Here is a 6,000-nt window from a genome sequence, read left to right as displayed (position 1 = left end):
GCAAAATTACCCATAGTGTTCAGGGATGTGTAGGTTAGGGTGGATTGGCCATGCTAAATTACCCATAGTACCCAGGGATGTGTAGGTTAGGGTGGATTGGCCATGCTAAATTACCCCATAGTGTTCAGCGATGTGTAGGTTAGGGTGGATTGGCCATGCCAAATTGCACATAGTGCCCAGGAATGTGCAGGTTAGGGTAGATTGGCCATGCTAAATTACCCCATAGTGTTCAGCGATGTGTAGGTTAGGGTGGATTGGCCATGCTAAATTACCCCATAGTGTTCAGGGATGTGCAGGTTAGGGTGGATTGGTCATGCTAAATTACCCATAATGCTCAGGGATGTGCAGGTTAGGGTGGATTGGCCATGCTAAATTACCCATAATGCTCAGAGATGTGTAGGTTAGGGTGGATTGACCATGCTAAATTACCACATAGTGTTCAGGGATGTGTCGGTTAGGGTGGATTGGACATGCTAAATTACCCCATAGCACCCGGGGATGTGTAGGTTAGGGTGGATCAGCCATGCTAAATTACCCCATAGTGTTCAGGGATGTGCAGATTAGGGTGGATTGGCCATGCTAAAATACCCATAGTGTTCAGGGATGTGCAGGTTAGGGTGGATTGGCCATGCTAAAATAACCATAGTGCTCAGGGATGTGTAGGTTAGGGTGGATTGGCCATGCTAAAATACCCATAGTGCTCAGGGATGTGCAGGTTAGGGTGGATTGGCCATGCTAAATTACCCCATAGTGTTCAGGGATGTGCAGGTTAGGGTGGATTGGCCATGCTAAATTACCCATAGTGCTCAGGGATGTGTAGGTTTGGGTGGATTGGCCATGCTAAAATACCCATAGTGCTCAGGGATGTGTAGGTTAGGGTGGATTGGCCATGCTAAAATACCCATAGTGTTCAGGGATGTGCAGGTTAGGGTGGATTGGCCATGCTAAAATACCCATAGTGTTCAGGGATGTGCAGGTTAGGGTGGATTGGCCATGCTAAAATACCCATAGTGCTCAGGGATGTGTAGGTTAGGGTGGATTGGCCATGCTAAAATACCCATAGTGTTCAGGGATGTGCAGGTTAGGGTGGATTGGCCATGCTAAATTACCACATAGTGTTCAGGGATGTGTAGGTTAGGGTGGATTGGCCATGCTAAATTACCCATAATTCTCAGGGATGTGCAGGTTAGGGTGGATTGGCCATGCTAAATTACCCCATAGTGTTCAGGGATGTGTAGGTTAGGGTGGATTGGCCATGCTAAATTACCCATAGTGCTCAGGGATGTGTAGGTTAGGGCGGATTGGCCATGCTAAATTATCCCATAGTGCTCAGGGATGTGCAGGTTAGGGTGGATTGGCCGTGGCAAATGCAGACTTTCTGGTGGCTCTGGCTGGGATGCCCTTTGGAGGGTCAGTGTGGATTCGATGGGCAGAACGGCCTAGTTGCACCCTGTTGGATTTCTACGATATCTTTTTTAATCAAAGCCGGGAGATCAGAAAGCAGGGCAGATTCGCCCTGAGAGGCGACCCTCGGCCAGGGGAAGTATTTGACCGTCGCACGTGTAGTCACCCTGCCTGAGAGTAACGGGAACATTCCCAAACGAGAAACTGCCGAAATTATAACCATTGACGCTGGAAGCAGAGGGGGCTGGGAAGGGCTTGGGTGGGTGGGGGGGTGTGGTGATTGGAAAGTCCGATGGGCTGGGTGGAGGGAGAAAGTCAGACACAGAAATATAGAGAGGCAGAAACATACGTCCATTCTGGGTCATGGGCTCTGGGATTAACTTGTGCTGCCACTGTAACTCCCTCTCTCTCTCTCTCCCTCTGACACTTTCTTTTTCTGTCTCTCTTTGTGTGTGTGTGTCTCTCTCTCTCCCTCCTTTTTTTTCCCTCCCTCTCCCTATCTCTCTCTGCCTCTCTGTTCTCTCTGTCTGTTTTTTTCTCTCTCTCTCCCTATTCTCTCTCTCTCTCCCTCTCTGTCTTTCGCTTTATATCTCTCTCTTCTTTCCTGTCTCTCTCTCTCTTCCTCTCTGTCTTTCTATCCCTTTGTTTTTCTCTCTGTCCCTTCGTCTCTCTCCCTCTGTCTATCTCTCTACCCTTTGCTGTTTTTCTCTCTTTCCCGATCTATCTCTCTTCTCTCCCCCTCCCTCTGTCTCTCTTCCCTTCTGTCTCTCCCTCTGTCTGTCTCTCCCTCTGTCTGTCTCTCCCTCTGTCTATCTCTCCCTCTGTCTATCTCTCCCTCTGTCTCTCTCTCTCTCGCTCCCTATGTCTATCTCTCACTCTGCCTATATCTCTCTCTCCCTCCTGTCTATTCTCTCTCTCCCTGTCTGTCTATCTATCTATATCTCTCCCTCTCTGTTTTTCTCTCTATTTCCCTGTCTCGCTCTTCCCCCTCTGTCTCTCTCTCTCTCTGTTTCTGACTCTGTCCCTCCCTCTCTCTCTCTTTTCCTGTCTGCCTGTCTCTCTCTCTCTCTCTCCCTCTGTTTATCTCTCTCTCTTCCAGTTTTTCTCTCTCCCTCTATCTCTCTCTCCCTCTCCGTCTCTGTTTACCTCTCTCTTTCCCTATCTACCTCTCTCTCCCTCCCTCTGTCTGTCTCTCCCTGTCTCTCTCTCTTTCTCCCCCTCTGTCTATCTCTCTCCTCAGATTTTCTCTCTTCCTCTATCTCTGTCCTCTTCTGTCTATTTCTCTTTCCCTCTCTATTTTTTCTCTCTCCTTATCTATCAATCTATCCCTCTCCCTTCCTCTGTCTCTCTCTCTCCCTCTATTTCTCCCTCTCCCTCTCTGTTTTTCTCACTCTCTTTCTATCAATCTCTCTGTCTATCCCCCTCTATCTATTTCTCCCACCCTCTCTGTATCTCTCTCTCCTTCTCTGTTCTCTATCTCTGTATCTCTCTCTCTCCCTCTCTGTTCTCTATCTCCGTATCACTCTCCCTCCCTCTCTGTTCTCTATTTCTGTATCTCTTTCTCTCTTTCAGTCTCTGTTTTCTATCTCCGTATCTCTCTCTCTCCCTCTCTGTATATCTCTCTCTGTCCCCCCTCTGTATATCTCTCTCTCTCCCTCTCTATATCTCTCTCTCTCTCCCTCTCTCTCTCTCTGTATCTCTAGCTCTCTCCCTCTGTATCTCTCTCTCTCCTCTTCTCTGTATCTCTCTCTCTCCCTCTCTGTATCTCTCTCTCCCCCCCTATCTCTCTCTCTCTCTCCCCCTCTGTATCTCTCTCTCTCCCTCTGCATCTCTCTCTATCCCTCTGTATCTCTCTCTCCTCTTCTCTGTATCTCTCTCCCTCTGTGTATCTCTCTCTCTCTCTTTCCCTCTCTGTCTCTCTGCCCCTCTGTATCTCTCTCTCTCTCCCCCTCTGTATCTCTCTCTCTCTCTCCCTCTGTATATCTCTCTCTCTCTCCCTCTGTATATCTCTCTCTCCCCCCTGCATCTCTCTCTCTCTCCCTCTGTATCTTTCTCTCTCCCCCCTGCATCTCTCTCTCTCTCTCTCCCTCTGTATCTTTCTCTCTCCCCCCTGCATCTCTCTCTCTCTCTCTCTCTCTGTATCTTTCTCTCTCCCCCCTGCATCTCTCTCTCTCTCTCCCTCTGTATCTTTCTCTCTCCCCCTCTGTATCTCTCTCTCTCTCCCTCTGCATCTCTCTCTCTCTCCCTCTGTATCTCTCTCTCTCTCCCTCTGCATCTCTCTCTCTCCCTCTGTATCTCTCTCTCTCCCTCTGCATCTCTCTCTCTCCCTCTGCATCTCTCTCTCCTCTTCTCTGTATCTCTCTCCCTCTGTGTATCTCTCTCTCTCTCTTTCCCTCTCTGTCTCTCTGCCCCTCTGTATCTCTCTCTCTCTCCCCCTCTGTATCTCTCTCTCTCTCTCCCTCTGTATATCTCTCTCTCTCTCCCTCTGTATCTTTCTCTCTCCCCCCTGCATCTCTCTCTCTCTCTCCCTCTGTATCTTTCTCTCTCCCCCTCTGTATCTCTCTCTCTCTCCCTCTGCATCTCTCTCTCTCTCCCTCTGTATCTCTCTCTCTCTCCCTCTGCATCTCTCTCTCTCCCTCTGTATCTCTCTCTCTCCCCCTCTGTATCTCTCTCTCTCTCTCCTCTTCTCTGTATCTCTCTCCCTCTCTGTATCTCTCTCTGTCCTCTCTGATTTCTATCTCTGTATCTCTCTCTCTTTCCCTCTCTGTCTCTCTCTCTCTCTCCCTCTGTATCTCTCTCTCTTTCCCTCTCTGTCTCTCTCTCTCTCTCTGTCCCCCTGTATCTCTCTCTCTCTCTCTGTATCTCTCTCTCTCTCCCCCTCTGTATCACTCTCTCTCTCTCTCTCTGTATCTCTCTCTCTCTTTCTCTCCCCCTCTGTATCTCTCCCTCTCTGTATCTCTCTCTGTCCTCTCTGATTTCTATCTCTGTATATCTCTCTCTCTTTCCCTCTCTGTATCTCTCTCTCTCTCCCTTGAACTGGTTTGATTCACTCGCCCTGGCCGTTCTATGTCTCTGACTTTCCCCTCCCCCACTAAAAGCTGAACAGAACCTTCTGGAAAATCTCAGCAGGTCAGACAGGATCTGCAGAGAGAGCTCATGGGGTCAGAGAGGGAGAGGCCCCACATACAGATGGGAAACAGGAAACGACAGAGACAGAGAGAGGGGGGGCCGATACACAGAAAGGGGGAAAGGAACTCATACAGATGGAGGGAGAGAGAGAGAGAGAGAGACTGACAGAGAGAGACACTGACAGAGAGAGAAACTGACAGAGAGAGAAACTGAGTGAGAGAGGGAGAAAGAGAGAGAGAGACACTGACGGAGAGAGAGAGACTGAGTCAGAAAGAGAGACTGACAGAGAGAGAGAGCGACACTGACAGAGAGAGTGAGAGAGACTGAGTGAGAGAGGGAGACTGACAGAGAGAGACACTGAGTGAGAGAGGGAGTGAGAGAGAGACTGATTGAGAGAGGGAGACTGACAAAGACACTGACAGAGAGAGAGAAACTGCATGAGGGAATGAGAGACACTGACAGAGAGAGAGAGTGAGAGAGAGAAACTGAGCGAGAGGGGCGAGAGAGACACTGACAGAGAGAGCGAGGGAGTGAGAGAGAGAGATTGAGGAGAGAGGGAGACTGACAGAGGGAGACACTGACAGAGAGAGAGAGAGACTAAGTGAGAGAGGGAGAGAAAGAGAGAGACTGACAGAGAGAGAGAGACTGAGTGAGAGAGGGAGAGAGAGAGACTGACAGAAAGGGAGAGAGTGAAAGAGAGACTGACAGAGACAGAGAGAGACTGAGTGTGTGAGAGAGAGAGAGAGACTGACAGAGAAACTGAGTGCGAGGGACAGAGTGAGAGAGAGACTAACTGAGACAGAGACATTGACAGAGGGGTGGGGGGAGAGAGAGAGAAACTGAGTGAGAGAAGGACAGAAAAAGGGAGACTGACAGAGAGTCAGAGAGAGAGAGTCTGAATGAGAGTGAGTGGGACACAGAGAGAGAGACTGAGAGAGAGAGAGAGAGACTGAGGGAGAGAGGGACAGAAAGAAGGAGACTGCGGGAGAGAGAGAGAGAGAGAGACTGAGGGAGAGAGGGACAGAAAGAAGGAGACTGCGGGAGAGAGAGAGAGAGAGAGACTGAGGGAGAGAGGGACAGAGAGAAAGGAGGCCAGAGAGAGAGTCAGAGAGGAACAGAGAGAGGAAGTGTAACAGAGGGAGAGGAACAGGAAAGACAGAGTTAGAGCAAGAGAGAGAGAGAGATGCTGTGAGACTAACTGAGAGAGTGAGTGAGAGAGAGAGAGAGAGAGAGAGAGAGAGAGCTTGGTCCATCATTCCCTGGGAATGGGGCTGATCTGATGATGCTGAATCCCACTTTCCTGCCTTTTGCCCTCACCTCCCCTTCCTGATTAAATATCCCTCTCAGCCTCGCCAGCCCTCTGTGGGACAGAATCCCTCCCAGACTCCCTCCCCTGGGAGAGAGGAGGAATCCCTCCCTGTCTCTCTCTCCGATGGGCTGACCCCTTACTCTGAGATGGTCCCCCCT

This window comes from Hemiscyllium ocellatum, assembly GCF_020745735.1.
Source record: "Hemiscyllium ocellatum isolate sHemOce1 chromosome 40 unlocalized genomic scaffold, sHemOce1.pat.X.cur. SUPER_40_unloc_7, whole genome shotgun sequence".
In the NCBI taxonomy this organism is placed as follows: domain Eukaryota; kingdom Metazoa; phylum Chordata; class Chondrichthyes; order Orectolobiformes; family Hemiscylliidae; genus Hemiscyllium; species Hemiscyllium ocellatum.
The sequence above is the reverse complement of the archived record's forward strand: the minus strand, read 5'-3'. Positions refer to the sequence as shown.